Source organism: Helianthus annuus, chromosome 11 (assembly GCF_002127325.2).
Source record: "Helianthus annuus cultivar XRQ/B chromosome 11, HanXRQr2.0-SUNRISE, whole genome shotgun sequence".
Classification (NCBI taxonomy): domain Eukaryota; kingdom Viridiplantae; phylum Streptophyta; class Magnoliopsida; order Asterales; family Asteraceae; genus Helianthus; species Helianthus annuus.
The window spans coordinates 7,169,859-7,178,388 of record NC_035443.2 but is presented as its reverse complement, the minus strand read 5'-3'; the positions used below and the strand labels follow the sequence as shown (position 1 = coordinate 7,178,388).

The 8,530-nt window shown below is 43.4% G+C and overlaps 1 non-coding gene across 1 annotated transcript; it reads left to right on the top strand.

Annotated features, from left to right (window-relative positions):
- The first annotated feature begins 7,487 nt into the window (after positions 1–7,487).
- Positions 7,488–7,593, top strand: LOC118484430. The gene has a single exon (XR_004873541.1). It is a non-coding gene; the product is annotated as a small nucleolar RNA R71 (small nucleolar RNA).
- Positions 7,594–8,530: the final 937 nt, after the last annotated feature.

The window sequence follows — 8,530 nt, the reverse complement described above, 5'->3', positions numbered from 1 at the left end:
TGATCATACAACGTCCTCTCCGACCCCGACCATGTATCAAAAATAGATGCCGGCGGACGTTGACTTTCGATCACCTCTTTCATTGAACCACTATAGGCCCACCCCGGCTCATAAGGTTGCTGCGCATAGTCGTAGAACATACCACAGTGACCTCCACCAAAACCCCCTAGACCAACATTTGCACCACCATGCGGCTCGTCCGCATAATCCTCGTCCCCACTCGGAACCATTTCTACATCACTTTCCGGCTCTCCCGGTAACAACTCTCTTGCACCCAATTTTAATGCCCTCCACCGTTGACCTTCCTATTTCAACTTATGATAACGTTCCGACTGAGTATACGTGCAAACATTCCCCAACCTATCCAATGTAAAAGGCTGGTGCCTTTTTGTCAAACCTCGGTCTTCGGATGTTAGCGCTTTCTGTTGTTTCATCAAACCCGTAATTATGCGGCAATACGGGACGATGTCTCTTCCATATTTGTTCCGGCAGATCCATAAGTGGAGCATGATAAGGTAACGTATCGGGAAGCGTGGGGACCCATGCATCAACGAATAAAGAACGGGTATCTCTGGGTACCTCACCTGTTCTTTGTCTCCCCTTCTTGAAATGACATTGAGAAGGCAGATTGTATGTAGCAATTTAGCTTCAATCTTCAAGTTCTTCCGGTATAGAATACCACTGTATCTACCGGGCAAAAACAATGCTGCCAACATGTCGTTCCATCTCACATGCTTTTCTGGTTTAAGCAATAAGTCATCAAGTGTGGGAATCATGTACTCCTTAGCCGGGAGACTGTCATACTTCCCCAGCCTCTTCAACGTGTCGAATGACATCTCCACCGGTACCCCATGTACCTTCCCAATCAACTTCATCTGTGACGGCTTGTTAAAATTGTGACATTGTAAGGTTGCCATCCACTCTTGAATCTCTGTCATAAACAGGTTACTCTTGTCTTTGTCGAAGCATTTAAGCGCCCCTTCCCAACCTAAAGCGCGAAACTTAGCAAACACCCCGAACTGGCCAAATTGGGGCTCATCAACTTCTTTCTCACAAATAAACGCGGCTGCCTTGTTTTTCAACTTATTCATGCAATCATTGTAAAGTGTTGGCTGCCAAATCTCGGGTTGATCATCCAAAGACCCCGAGTTCCATACCGGCTTTTCACTCGGGTCTAACGCCCTCTCTTCTTCGCCTTCACTTTCGCTTTCACTAACCCTACCCATATATTGCCTCTTTCTTGGTGGTTGCTCCTTTTGTTTGCCCTTGCCTTTTGATGATGATGAACTTGATCCCGCTTGTTCCTTTGTCTTAGCCATTACCTACACACATGAGACAAGCAACAAAAGTAAACACCAAATTAAACCCTCTCTTCAAAATCATCCCCACACTTGCTTGTTATCATGGTTGTAGATGTTAGTGAACTAAAAGTGTATCAAGAATTTTTTCAAAAATTGGGCATGGTGTCTCTACAATGTAGAACATCCCAAAAGTTCACTACTTTAACCACATATCCTACATCTACAACCACAAACCATGTTCAATAATCAATTTCATAATCATATCTTAACAACAAGCAAGTGGGCAAGAGCAAATAACCTAAATCACCTTACTTTTCACAATGTAGCACCAAAATATAACAACATAAGCTTTCATACCTTCTTTAAAGATGGAAGAGTGCTTGTGAACCCAAAAACTCCAAAACCCCCAAATTATCTCAAACTAGGGTTTCGAATTCGGACCCCAAAAGTGCGTTTTCTTTGAAATCTCTCCTCACAATCGACAAGGTTGTGAAAAATTAGTCAAGTTAGACCAAGATTTCACTTGATTTGGACAGGAATTTGGAAAGTTATGGAGGATGGGAGGTTTGGGAAGAAGAAGAACTATGGAAGTTGTGGTGGGTCTTGAGAGAAGGAAGGAATGATGGTAAAGTGAAAGAGAATGGGTGGATGGGGAAGTATTCACGTGACCAGGTTTTGTTTTATTATATTTTATATTTTTTTTTATATATATGCGGAACCCCAAACGACCGACAGCAAGATTCTGCGTACTGTAATTTACGGTCTCACCGTAAATTACGGTGAGACCTGAACATCAATTTTCACCGTAAGTCAGTAGACTTACACCGTAAAACCCCAATAATCCCAACTTCCACCGTAAATTACGGTATGACCGTAATTTACATACCGTAATTTACGGTAAACACTGAACCACAATTCTCTGACGTAACTCAGTAGAATATCACCGTAAAGCTCAACTTATTTCAACCACCACCGTAAATTACGGCCGTACCGTAATTTACGGTGCATACTGGGCAGTTTTGGTCTCCAAAATTCGAGTTTTTATGTAAAACTTTTTAGATTTTTTTAACTTTTTTGATTTTTTTATGCTTTTTAATTTTTTCAAAAACTTGTAAAAATTACCCTACCCCCTCAAAAATCCCGTGTTGTCCTCAACACAATGTAAGAGCAATTCGTGACCCGAACATCCCCACACTTGTTTCGAACACGGACTTCGAGGAACTATGGCAATTGTGCAATTATACAAAACAAAACAAAACAAAATACTACTATGTACACTACCACCAAACCTGGGCCTCTCATGGTTGTTCCTCATCGACCGGGCGTAAGATGTAGCCCGCTTTGTCAAGCTCCAAGTTGTTGATGTCATTTCCCTCCAAGTACGGCTTCAAGCGGTGACCGTTCACCGTTTGTTGTTTCAATGTTTGCTCGTCTTGGATGTCTACATCACCAAATCGCCCAACTCTTCGAATAACATACGGACCCATCCATTTTCTTTTAAGCTTGCCCGCGAACATCTTCAATCGTGAGTTGTACAACCAAACTTTCTGCCCCACTTCGAACGTTTTCTTGCGCAATTTCGCATCATGTACTTTCTTTAGCTTATCCTTATAAGCCGATGCACATTCGTACGCCTCATCTCGAATCTCTTCTATCTCGCTCAATTGCAACTTTCTCAATTTACCCGCCTCATCGTAATCCGCGTTGACTGTCTTGATCGCCCAATGTGCCCGATGCGCCAACTCCATTGGCAAGTGACAACCCTTACCATACACCATCCGGTAAGGTGTTGTGCCAATCGGAGTCTTGTAGGCCGTACGGTATGCCCACAAAGCATCATCTAACTTGCTCGACCAATCCTTTCTATCCGTTCTTACCGTCTTCATGAGAATCTCCTTGATTTGACGGTTGGACACTTCGACTTGTCCACTCGTTTGCGGATGGTAAGGTGTGGCGACTCGGTGGTTCACGCTATACCTCTTCAATAATTTTCCGAAGTTGAAGTTCTTGAAATGTGAACCACCATCACTTATAATAACCCGCGGGATTCCAAAGCGAGAGAAGATGTTGGATTGAACAAATTTACAAACAACCGAATGGTCGTTCGTTCGTGTAGCAATAGCCTCAATCCATTTCGAGACATAATCCACCGCCACAAGAATGTAAAGAAAACCATTTGAATTCGGGAACGGACCCATAAAATCTATACCCCATACATCAAATATCTCTACAACCAAGATTGGTTGTAGTGGCATCTCATCCCTTTTCGATATGCTACCCATCTTTTGGCAATTTATACAATTCCGGGCGAACTCAATTGCATCCTTGAAAATAGTGGGCCAATAAAACCCACAAGAAAGTACCCGATAGCCTGTTTTATGCCCACTAAAGTGACCCCCACAAGCGGACGAATGGGCATGCGTTAAGATTTCCAACACTTCCGTCTCGGGCACACACCTCCGTATAACCTGATCCGGTCCGATCTTGAAGAGATCCGGCTCATCCCAAATGTATTGATTTACTTGGACCATGAATTGTTGTCGACGCTTTTTGGTCCAATGAGTTGGAATGGCACCCGTGGCTAAATAGTTGACATAATGAGCGTACCACGGTGCAACGAAAGTGGACACGGCTAAAAGTTGCTCATCGGGGAAACTTTCATTAATTTCACTCACATCACCGGTCCCCTCCACCGGAATCCGAGACAAATGATCCGCTACCACATTCTCGCTTCCCTTCTTGTCTCGGATCTCTAGATCAAACTCTTGTAATAATAAGACCCACCGAATCAAACGCGGCTTCGCATCTTTTTTCTCCATCAAGTACCGGACCGCACTATGATCCGAATAAACCACTACCTTGCTTCCCCAAATATACGAGCGAAACTTATCCAAAGCATACACCACCGCTAGTAATTCCTTCTCGGTTGTGGTGTAGTTAAGTTGCGCTTCGGATAAAGTTTTGCTTGCATAGTAAATAACCACCGGTTTCTTGTCAACCCGTTGACCCAAAACTGCACCAATAGTGGTGTCGCTCGCATCACACATTATCTCGAACGGCTTTGACCAATCGGGTGGTTGCAAGATAGGCGCCTTGACCAAGTGTTCCTTCAAAACAGTGAAAGCTTGCATACACTCGTTAGTAAAATCAAACGGGACATCTCTTAATAACAAATTGCATAAGGGTTTGGTGATAACACTAAAACCCTTAATGAAACGTCGATAAAAACCCGTGTGTCCCAAGAATGACCTTACACCCTTAACATTTTTAGGAGGTGGCAAAGATGATATTACCCGTATCTTTGCCTTATCCACCTCCATCCCCCTTTCCGAAATCACATGCCCCAACACAATGCCCTCTTGCACCATGAAATGACTTTTCTCCCAACTTAGCACTAAATTTTTCTCAACGCACCTTTTCAAAACCTTTTGCAATTCGTTGAGACAATTATCAAAAGTAGTGCCAAAAATGGAGAAATCATCCATGAATACTTCGAGCGACTCTCCAACCATGTCCGAGAAAATACTCATCATACATCGTTGGAATGTTGCCGGAGCATTACACAAGCCAAATGGCATTCGCCTAAACGCAAAGGTGCCATATGGACATGTGAAGGTGGTCTTGTGTTGGTCATCCGGGTGTATGGCGATTTGATTATAACCCGAATACCCATCTAAGAAGCAATAATATTTTTGACCCGACAGTTTTTCAATAATTTGGTCAATAAAAGGTAGCGGGAAATGGTCCTTAGAAGTGGCTGCATTCAATTTTCGGTAGTCAATACACACCCGCCACCCGGTAACCGGTCGGGTGGCAATTTGTTCACCACTTTCATCCTTGACTACTTGAATGCCGGCCTTCTTAGGCACAACTTGGGTGGGACTTACCCAAGCGCTATCCGAAATCGGATAGATGATTCCCGCATCCAACCATTTAATTACCTCCTTTTTAACTACCTCCCTTAGATTCGGGTTCAACCGCCTTTGAGCTTCTCGTGTCGGTTTGGCATCTTCGGTTGTGATGATTTTATGCATGACAATGGATGGACTAATTCCTTTGAGGTCGGCAATCGTCCATCCAATAGCACCCTTGTTCGCTTTTAAAACCTCCATCAATGCTTGCTCTTGTGCCAACTCCAAATTAGAGGCAATAATGACCGGTAAAGTGTCATTATCCCCTAGGAATACATACTTCAAATGGTTAGGCAAGTCCTTGAGCTCCAACTTTGGTGCTTCCTCCAATGATGGTTTTGTACCCGAATCGATCTCCACCGGTAAACCCTCGAATTGATGGGTCCATGGTGGTCTACCTTCTTTCATTGCCATAGCATCTTGTGCTTCCTCTTCAACCCGTAGTGCATAAGCATGTACCTGTTCAGAAAAGTCACACAGGCAAATATCCAAACCATCCTCCTCATACTCATGCGGGTTGCATCCATCTACTATGTCTGCCATGAAACACTCATCAACACCGTTAGCATTAGAATTGTTAGTAAAAACATTCAAACGCATTTTTCGATTTCCAAACGTCATATCAACTGTACCAAATCTACAATCAATAATAGCATGTGCGGTGCTTAAAAATGGCCGACCCAAAATTATATTTTGTTGTTGCTTAGGGTCCGCCAATGAGTAATCCAAGACTAAGAAGTCCACCGGGTAATAAAACTCATCAATTTTTACAATAACATTTTGAACCATACCCCGAGGCAACTTATGAGACAAATCGGCCAAAACAACCGTCGTCTCCACCCTTGCTAATGGACCAAAGTCATATTGGTCGTATAAGCCCCCCGGTAAAATGCTAACTCCGGCTCCAAGATCTAGCAACGCCTTAGCCATTTGAAAATTACCAACTTGTACATTAATCAATGGCGTACCCGGATCTTGGAGCTTAGGAGGAAGCTCTCCATTCAACACCGCACTTACTTGCCCGGTCAAATCCACCCGCTTAGGCACTTTCTTCTTGTTTTGCCTTTTTTGTGTACATAATTCTTTTAAGAATTTTGCATAAGCGGGGACTTGTTTTATTGCATCGAGGAGTGGGAGATTTATTTTTACTTGTTTGAACATATCCCACATCTCCTCTTTTTGAGGACCTCTCGACACAATAAAATTTTTCTTTCCCGGGTCAAGTAGGGCCGATGGAAATGGAACTTGACTCGGTTCACCCTCAACTTTTTCATTCTTTTCACTTTCACCCAAACCCGGTTTTTTAACAATTGTTTCTTTTGGTTTAACTGGTGAAAGTTCATCATCACTTTCAATTCCCGTGATATCCTCAACCACCCCCTCAACCAATTCGGGTGACAAATTGGCTTTAAATTCTTTACCACTTCTTAAAACACTAACATGATTAATGTTAACATTACCTCGTGACGAACCATGTGAAGGGTTTACCTTAGTGTCGCTTGGAAGTTGACCCTTTCCTTTCTTCAATTCCGCCACATCGGTTGCTAATTGACCCATTTGGGTTGTTAGTGATTGGATGCTTTTATCACGAACCTCATCTTTTTGCATTCGCACTTCATCAAGTTGGTTCCGTTTTTGCATCTCCATTTGCATGCTCTTTAGCATCTCCATCACCTCGTTTCCACCCGAAGACCCCCCTTGTTCTTGACCCGTTTGGTATTGCTTTTGATAACCTTGGTTATTTCCGCCTCGGTATCCACCTTGATTATTGTAAGATTGGCGTGAACCAAAATTACCTTGGCTACCTTGAAAATTTGGGTTTGCTTGATTTGAAGGGTTCCCATATCTAAAGTTCGGATGGTTCCTCAATCCGGAGTGGTAGGTATTAGAATTCATGTTGTTGTAGTTCCTACCACCTCCTCCTTGACCTTGACCTTGAACCGCATGGACTTCCTCGTATTGCCCGTCCAACATCCCTTGGCAATTTTCAGCCGCATGACCTATTTCATTACACAAAGCACAAACATCATATATTTGGTTAGTGGTTTGAACATTACCATCATCTATGGCGTGCACTTGCGGTCAGGTAGTGGTCGGTCGGGCTCTTCTTGAAGCTTGAGCTTTCCTCTTTGACGTAGTTGCCATGCTTTCCAAGAACTCCCAATCTTCATTCTCATAGTTTGTTCCAAAAGTCCCACCGGTGATAGACATCAAATCACGTGCGTCTTCGGCACTCAACCCCTCATGAAAGGCATTCATCAACTCCCACAATTCAATCCCATGGTGAGGGCAATTTTTAATCATCATATTGAATCGTTCAAACGCTTCATGGAACATCTCACCATGTTGTTGTTGGAAGCTCCTCAACCCCTTTCTAGCATCATTGGTCTTTTGGGCGGTATAGAATTCGTCTAAGAAAGTTTGTTGCATTTCCCCCCAAGTGTAAATAGATGCCGAAGGCAAAGTGTAGAACCACTTCTTTGCCTTATCCTCCAAAGAAAACTGAAATAAGACCAACTTGACTTCATTGGCCGAAAAACCTTGACTCCCAAAAGTATTGCAAATTGAGTCATAGGCCTCTAAATGGAAATACGGCTCCTCCGTTGCTAACCCTTTGTACTTCGGTAAACTTTGCAACGAGTTTGTTCTTACTTCAAAAGTTCTCCCTTGGTTGTTGTGAGGGATAACCACCGGTGAAGGGTTTTGAGTAATGATCGGCCTGAAATGTGCCTCTATTCCCCTTGCTTGTTCCCTAAGATGCCTTCTTGGAACACCCAATCGACCCCTTGGACGAATAGGACCCATTGGTCTTGGTATAGGCCCTTGTGGTGCAATTGGTTGTTGGGGCATCGGTGGGTATTGAATCGGCCTTTGAAATTGTGGTTGTACATGTTGTGGCCGAACTTGTTGCAATGGAATAGGTTGTTGTATTGGTGGCCCTTGTGGTCAGGCCGAATGTGTTGTGGTATAATTTGTTGTTGTGGCATTCCACCAACACTTGCCATCCCTTGAGATTGACTTTGCAAATACCCAAACTCCCCTTGATCACCATAACCTCCATAACCGTATCCATCATCTTCATAGCCCTCATAATCTTCAAATCCCTCATCATAACCATCTCCTTGAATTCCCGAGGTCTGCCCAAATGGGATGGTCGAATACTGGAAGCCCGATTGTTGTTGTTGTGGTCTAAAAGATGAAGTAGTATGCACGATAGTTGAATTGGGTGCAATTGTGAAGGTGGATGATGATTGACCCGTAGTTGGGGGAAAGAAGTGAGATAATGGTGGGATTGTGGTGGATGGATTGTAGGTGACA